Here is a 7491-nt window from a genome sequence, read left to right as displayed (position 1 = left end):
TTTGGTCATTTTATTATTGTTCTTTTATTATTGATTGATTTGTTAATTATCCTATAGATCGAAAAGATGAATAATCCGATTGAATTACTTGGCACCCAGTGAGTTCGGATCCTGGATTCGCCTCTGATCATGTCAACCAAATTCTGAAAAAATAAAAAAAATATAATAATTCTATGTTCAACGTTATGATCACCTTTGAAAAAAATACAAAGAGTTGTTCCCCAACTTGTTAAGAAGAAGCTAATGGGTGGTATTACGATCAATTTTTCTACAGAAACCAAAATCAAAAGGAGTTCAATCATATCTAAGCTATAATGCCCCTTATTTGGCTTAAAAGAAAATTATGTCAAGCATAAATTCAAGTACAACACCCATTAAAGAACCTTGTTTGTAAGTTCTTTTAATTCCGGCCAACTCAAAATTTTCTCTAAACAAATTGAAATTCTAGGTATGAGTTCCTCTCGATATTTTGAGTCTTTTTATATTTAATTTCCTCGAATGATCACATTTGTGATACGTCAAATTTTGAAGAAATAGAAGAAGAAGTCGACAAGAAGAAAAAGAAGAAGAAGTCAACAACAACAAGAAGCCGGTTGTTTTGGGCAACCATATCAGCCGAGCGACTATTTTGAGAAAAAACATAGGCTTCCGGCTATTTTGCGAAAAACAAATAAAGTGGATTATTTTTTGTATATTTAATCTAAAATTAATATATATACACAAGATAACTTTACCTTATTACAATAAATTGGTAAAGTAATTACATGAATTTCAAATTAATTAATTAAATCCCCTAATTTTTTACTTTTTCTCTCCTTACTCTTGTACATCCAAAAAGGCATCTTTTGCTCCCTTTTTCTCTCCCATTACAAGTCAGTTTTACCCTCCATTATCAAATCCCTTTTCTCACGCCCAGAATCAAGCAATCGTGTACTTAGAGGTTACCAATTTGTAAGTTTTCAAACATTAATTAAACTTAATGATTTTCTTCATTAATTTTTATTTTTTTTTTTGAATTCTACCAAATCAGAAAATTTTTCCATGCTTTTATGGTTCAAATCATCGGAACAATCCAATTTTGAAGAACCCAATTTTGCAGAGAAACGTTCAAAGCACCGAAACGATTCTGTAACCGTGAAGAGATTGAAGAAAGTGGTCAGTTCTAGTTCGAAGAAGTCAGTTTCAAAATCGAAAAGTAAGAAGAAGGTTGATGATTCCGTCCAATCATGACTTTCAAAGGTGTAGATCTTATACATTATACATTACTTTATTTAGCACACTTATGTATAATTTAAGTTTTTACATTCATAGAAGAGGTTGTTTTTGTATTTAGTGGAATTATACAATTATAATCTATGAATTTTGTATAAGGTTACCTTATACATTCTGATAAGTTTATAGATGAATAATGTATAAAGCTATAATATATCAGTCATTATTCATTCTTGAAGTTTTTATTTGAAAGTATAAGCTACAATATGTCAGTCATTATACATTACTTATTTTGGACGACTAATGTATAATATAAGTCTTCTGATCTATATTTCAATATGTTATACATTAGAAGTTCTTATTGCCTATAAAAGGCATTTTATGTTTTATCTGATATTATACAGTTAGAAAGCCTTTTTATTGTATAAATTTTCATTATACCTCCTGCCAAGCCTATAGGCCATACATGTTTAAGGTGAAAAATTTAGATGTGTAGTATGACATTATACACCACTACAGTTTATTTTTTAAATGTATAAATTGCCCCCATACATGTGCAACTGTTGTGTAATCATGTCATAATTATTGAATGGACTATTACTTAATCATTTTTTCAAATCAGGGATTGTGGCATCTTTATGGCTGCATGTGCTGAAATATTAAGTGAGGAACTATAAGTGCATTCATGTGGTTTTGATGTTGAAAGTCAACATGCACGCTATGCTTCATTACTATGACATTACAGAGTAACAAAGACAAATGAAGGGACCATTAGTGATAATGATGATCCTCCTCGTCCAAGGAATAGTTATCTCCATTCAACTAATGAAAGTGCAATTATTACTTTAGAGTAGCACTTTTTTGTATTAGTCTTCATTTGGAACATCTAATTGTTGTTTTAGTAGTTGATGTTAAACAGTTACAATACGTGTTCATTTTGTGGTGTTGGATTTTAATTTAGATTTTATGAATATGCTAAATGTTCTTATACATACTTATCTTTTGAAGAAATGTATTGCAATGACGTACACCTTATTATATTGTTACTATATAGTTTGGTAGATATCACGTTTATCGTACATTATATTATATATAACGTATAAACATAAATTAAACATTAATGTGTTATTGCATATTCAACACATTGTATATTATTTTAGTATGTAAAATCTGTGGTAAGTTAATGATACATTGTACATGTGTCTCATACGTCGTAGAGTAATGCATAACATAACATCATACATTTGTTAAAAGTTCATGACTTAATAGAAAATAACAAAAATTTTAACATCATACATATTACTGACGTACACAATTATATCATACATTTATAACATACTGTTAAGGTATTTTACATTTATTACTTTTTGATTGTTTTCACTATTAACCGTATGATTGGTACACAAATATGAGTCCGTAATAACAAAACAGTCTTTATCATATATATGCACTTAAGTATAATATATTATCATATACATATCACATCATAGAAAGGCAACCTAGATTTGAATGAAATACGATATATGAGAGTGCCTATTTTTTTGTTGTTTAAATATGAAACAGTACATGTGGTCAATTATAAGAAAATGTTATACATTACATAGATAGGACAGTTTAATGTTTAACTATTTGATATACAATACATTTAAACAAATCTTTACTGCTATAGTTGACAAATTAGATAGTATTTACACACCTGTAAATACGTTATAAAGGCAACGCCCAATATTATATATGTAAACTATATAACATTGTTATGAAAATGGATATACACAGAGGAAAATTAATCAATCTCGAGAATTATTTCTTCAACTCAATGTAAACCCTCACTCCATTATCATTCCTTATGATAATTGGAGAAGAATTACCCTCAACAATGTATTTTACTTTTATTTTTTTACGAACTTCATTAATATCCAATTTCATCGCGATCGTAGCAATCAATTTCAAAAAAGTTATACTTTTCGAAACAATAATTGTGTCACTTTTGTAGGATTGATATATAATGATATTTATATTGATTTTTTTTAGAATTGAAGCAAGCAGTAGAAGATGTTTTTTTTTCACTGAACGCAATTCAATAAAGAAGAAAGTTTAATGTGATGTTTAACATATTTTTTGAATTTAAATTTCAGTTACTAAATGTTGGGTAATTAATTGCGTGAATTAAGGAACAGATTGATATTATCAGATTTATCTTTCCTTAAATATAGTTGGGTAATTAATGATGTGAATTAAGGAACAGATTGATATTATCAGATACTTACCTTAAATATAGTCTAATCAGCTTTATCATACATTCCAGCAATATATGCGGGTCGATCAAATGTATGAGTATATTTCTCAAAATCGGAAGAGAGAAAGGCTGAAGGAATTTTATGTAATTACTTTCACTTATTAAGGAATTTATGTTGTTTATATGTAAATTTTAGAAAAATTTAACTAATGACTATTTCGTGTAGTTTTTTCTGTTTATATAACCCAAATTGTATAACCGGGCCTAACACGAGACAGTTCTCATACTTTCTTATTAATAGTAGGAATATGTTAAATATCCCTCTGAAATTATTGGATATTTAAATTATTTATACTGTTAACCTTCTTATTAATAGAAATATTATTATTTTACGATTACCTGCTTGTATGTGGGGTGAGAGTTCGAAAAGAAAAATGAGGGTGTAGGGTTTGAAGGAGGAGAAAGGAAGAATGGTTTGGGGGGGGGGGGGTTAAAGATTTGCAGAATTAACAGCTATTAGCAATACGTTTGATTTTGGTGTATTTTCTCTTCTGATGTATTGAATAAGTTAAATTTTAAGTATTGGACATAAAAAGTACTTATATAGCTAACAACCAAATAATAAGGTATGGCTTTCGTTGCTTGTTCTCTATGTACTTACAAAATTTGTATTATCTAAGCGAGCAATTTATGAAATATGTGTTGATGAAATATGTAATGAAGATGAAGATTGACACGATGTACGGGGGTGGGGGTGGGGGTGGGGGATGTAAGGAAGAAAGGAGATGGGATGGTTGGATATTTTTTCCTTTCTTTTGTATGATATATATTATATGTGCCATTGTTTTGTTAAAAAAAAAAGAGAGAGAGAATTATGTGATGTATTTTTTATTTTTTATTTTTTATGCCACGTCAGCCTTAAGGTGATATTTTATTATTTTAAAAAGATTTAGAAAGATAAATAATTACACATAAAATTAGGGGTCATTTGGTAGAGTGTATTGAAAAATATAACGTATGTATTAATTAATGTGTATTAGTAGTACCTTGTTTGGTATGTCTTTTTGCTTATGTATAACTAATGCAAGCATTAGTTATACATTCTATTGTATATTGAAGTGTGTATTAGTAATACACTCTATTTTCTATGTATTAGTAATATAAAGACTTTAAGCACATGCATTAACTTATCAAATGACTTTAATACCCCTAAATTTTTCTCTCAAAATATCTCACCATTCCTTTTCCCCCCATTTTAATTTTCAATAGTGCATCTTTTCAAAGCATTTCACAATTTTTTTCACCATTTTAATTTACAACAATGAATAGTTGATTTAAATAACTGTAACATATTTTTGCTTTACTTCGTGGGTCTTTAAAAAAAAATTTAAAAAAAATTGAGACTATTTCTTGATTTTACACCTTGTATTTTATTTTTATTTTGACTATGTTATTCCGTCGATGTAACATTTCTGCGTAAAGACGAAGGTCTTGCAATTAAATTTTAAACCACTATATACTAGTTCAACAATATTAATTATGTTTGAGATGGTAAAAGAATTTTGTTACAAAAATGTACAAAATTTTTTGTAACAAAATTAAAGAAAGGTATTTTTGTAAATCAACATTTCTTTTATAGAAATTATGTAAGATGTATCATTTCTTATACATCAAACCAAACTATGTATAAGAAATAATATATGCATAACTAATACAAGCATAACTAATAAAAATATTACTAATGCAAGCATTACTAATACACTATATTCCGCATTGTTCTAATATACTCTACCAAACAATCCCTTAAAGTGTAAAAGTAAGTTGTGATGACAAATTTAAATGTGATCTGATATCCACTTATGCTTACACAGATCATATATAAACAGTATAAACTAAATTAATCTAATCTAATCATTCGATCTGAATTACTCCCTCCGTCTCATTTTATGAGTCGTCTTTTGATGGGATACGGAATTTAAGAAAAGAGTGATGACTTTGTAAATTTTATAAAATTGCCCATTCTAAAGTTTACTTTGTAATTATCTTTTCCTTGTAAGTGGGATCCAGTAAAGATAAAATAAGAATGTTGTTATTAAATAATTATCAAATAAGAAAAAATAATATTTATTTTAAGACAAATTAAAAAAAATAACGACATATAAAATGAGACAAAAAAAGTACTCCCTTTGTTTCGAAATAAATGAATTGTTGAGATATTTATTGATATTTCTAAATAAGTGAATCGTTGAATTTTTTTCTAAAATTACCCTTATAATTTGACAAGCAAAAGAGACTGCAGTTTTTTTTTTGTGTGTGGATAAAAGAGACTTCAAGGTTAAAAATAAAAATTTATATTAAATTTATATATTTAATATTTTTTTTTAATCTATATATTAAAATTTAATAATTTATTTATTTTAAAATGGAGGAAGTAATAAATAGGACTGTAGTTATTTTTTAAAAGAAGCTGAAACCTCATTATTCTATGTTCAAGACGTCACAATCAACCCTTTCCAAGGAGTTATTTTTGTATCAAGTCAAAGTAGATTATTTTTTTTAAACGGAGAAAATACTACTATTAATTAATTTTATTGTAAACGAGCTAACAAATAGCAACGTGCTTTCATGTGATAAAAAAACAGTTGTTCTTCCAAGAAAAATTTCATTGTCCATTTTGCCCCTTGCTCTTCACCAACTCTTACCACCACCTAATACCACCGTGGTTGCTTTCATTACTCCGCAAAGGCTCTACTACTATTGTATTTGGTAAGTCAAAAAAAATATCTTTTTATATTTGATATGTGAAATTTATTTTAATATATTTATATATAATCTAAATAAATACAGTAAGGTGAGGTAGAGGCTAGAAAATCGGAGGAGGGATTGAACATGAAGTGTGTTAAAAGACGAGGAGTAGAATGTTAATGTGCAATCTCACTTGTGAAATTTGTTTTTCTATTTTTACTAAAAAGGTCTTTTTCTTTTTAAATTCATATAAGCACATGTGTTTTTTCTTAAAACAAAATATATTTTTCTTAAAAAAAATTTAAGGATATGTTTGGTCATGAAAAAATTTCACTTTTATCATCGAAGTTCGAAAAGCACATTCGCCATAATATTTTGAAAAAAAATTCTTCCACTTTTTTCAAGAATATTGAAAAATTTCAAGAACAATAAAAACATGTTTGCAATTCAAAACCCCAAACTCAATGTTTTCAATTCAAAACCTCAAACTCAATTCTAACTTATTTCATGATCAAACACAACTTAAATTTTCAAATATTTCACTTTAAAATAAATAATTATTATTTTTTTTTTATTTTCATAATAAAACATGATCAAACGCTTATTAAATCTTTAACTAACTTGGTATAAAAATAATTTAAAAAGAATTTTCTCCTTTAACAAATTCATCCTAAAATTCCGGCGTAATTTGGGCCAGAAGTGGATCACCTCTTACAAAGACTGGCCCATTGTTGTGGCATATCGGGTCCTGGACCCATGGTACTCTTTCGATCCATTTTATTTGTCCAATATATTAAAAAAATTATAAAATTATAACTTAAGATATTTAAATTACAAAAAATTTCTTCACTTAATAAAGATTATAAATATTTTTTATTTATATTTTCTCTCTTTAAATCTCCAGATACATAACTTCTAACCTAAAAATTAGAATATATTAATTGTCACTAAAAATTTATCTTAATATCTTCTCTTCATCAATTTAATATCATTAGTGTCTAACCTCCTTAGATTACCTCTTTAGATTATTTATAAGTATAAACGTTATTTGCCCAAAATTTTTACAAAAATCAAATTCAAGATTCTGTTATTTTTAATTTTTTCGGGTACAAGAATCTGTATATATATATAAAACAACTTCAACACAAGTTCAAGTCCAAGATAAGAACACTTATGAAGTTCCTTAACACCCTCAATACAAGATTATGAATAATTAATCCAAGAGACATGTTATATTTCAGAAATGACATGAAATAGAAATGTAAAGTCAAGTTCTCCGACTTCACGGAGTGTCCTTA

The sequence above is a fragment of the Capsicum annuum genome, chromosome 11 (genome assembly GCF_002878395.1).
Source record: "Capsicum annuum cultivar UCD-10X-F1 chromosome 11, UCD10Xv1.1, whole genome shotgun sequence".
NCBI classification, from domain to species: Eukaryota; Viridiplantae; Streptophyta; class Magnoliopsida; order Solanales; family Solanaceae; genus Capsicum; species Capsicum annuum.
The sequence above is the reverse complement of the archived record's forward strand: the minus strand, read 5'-3'. Positions refer to the sequence as shown.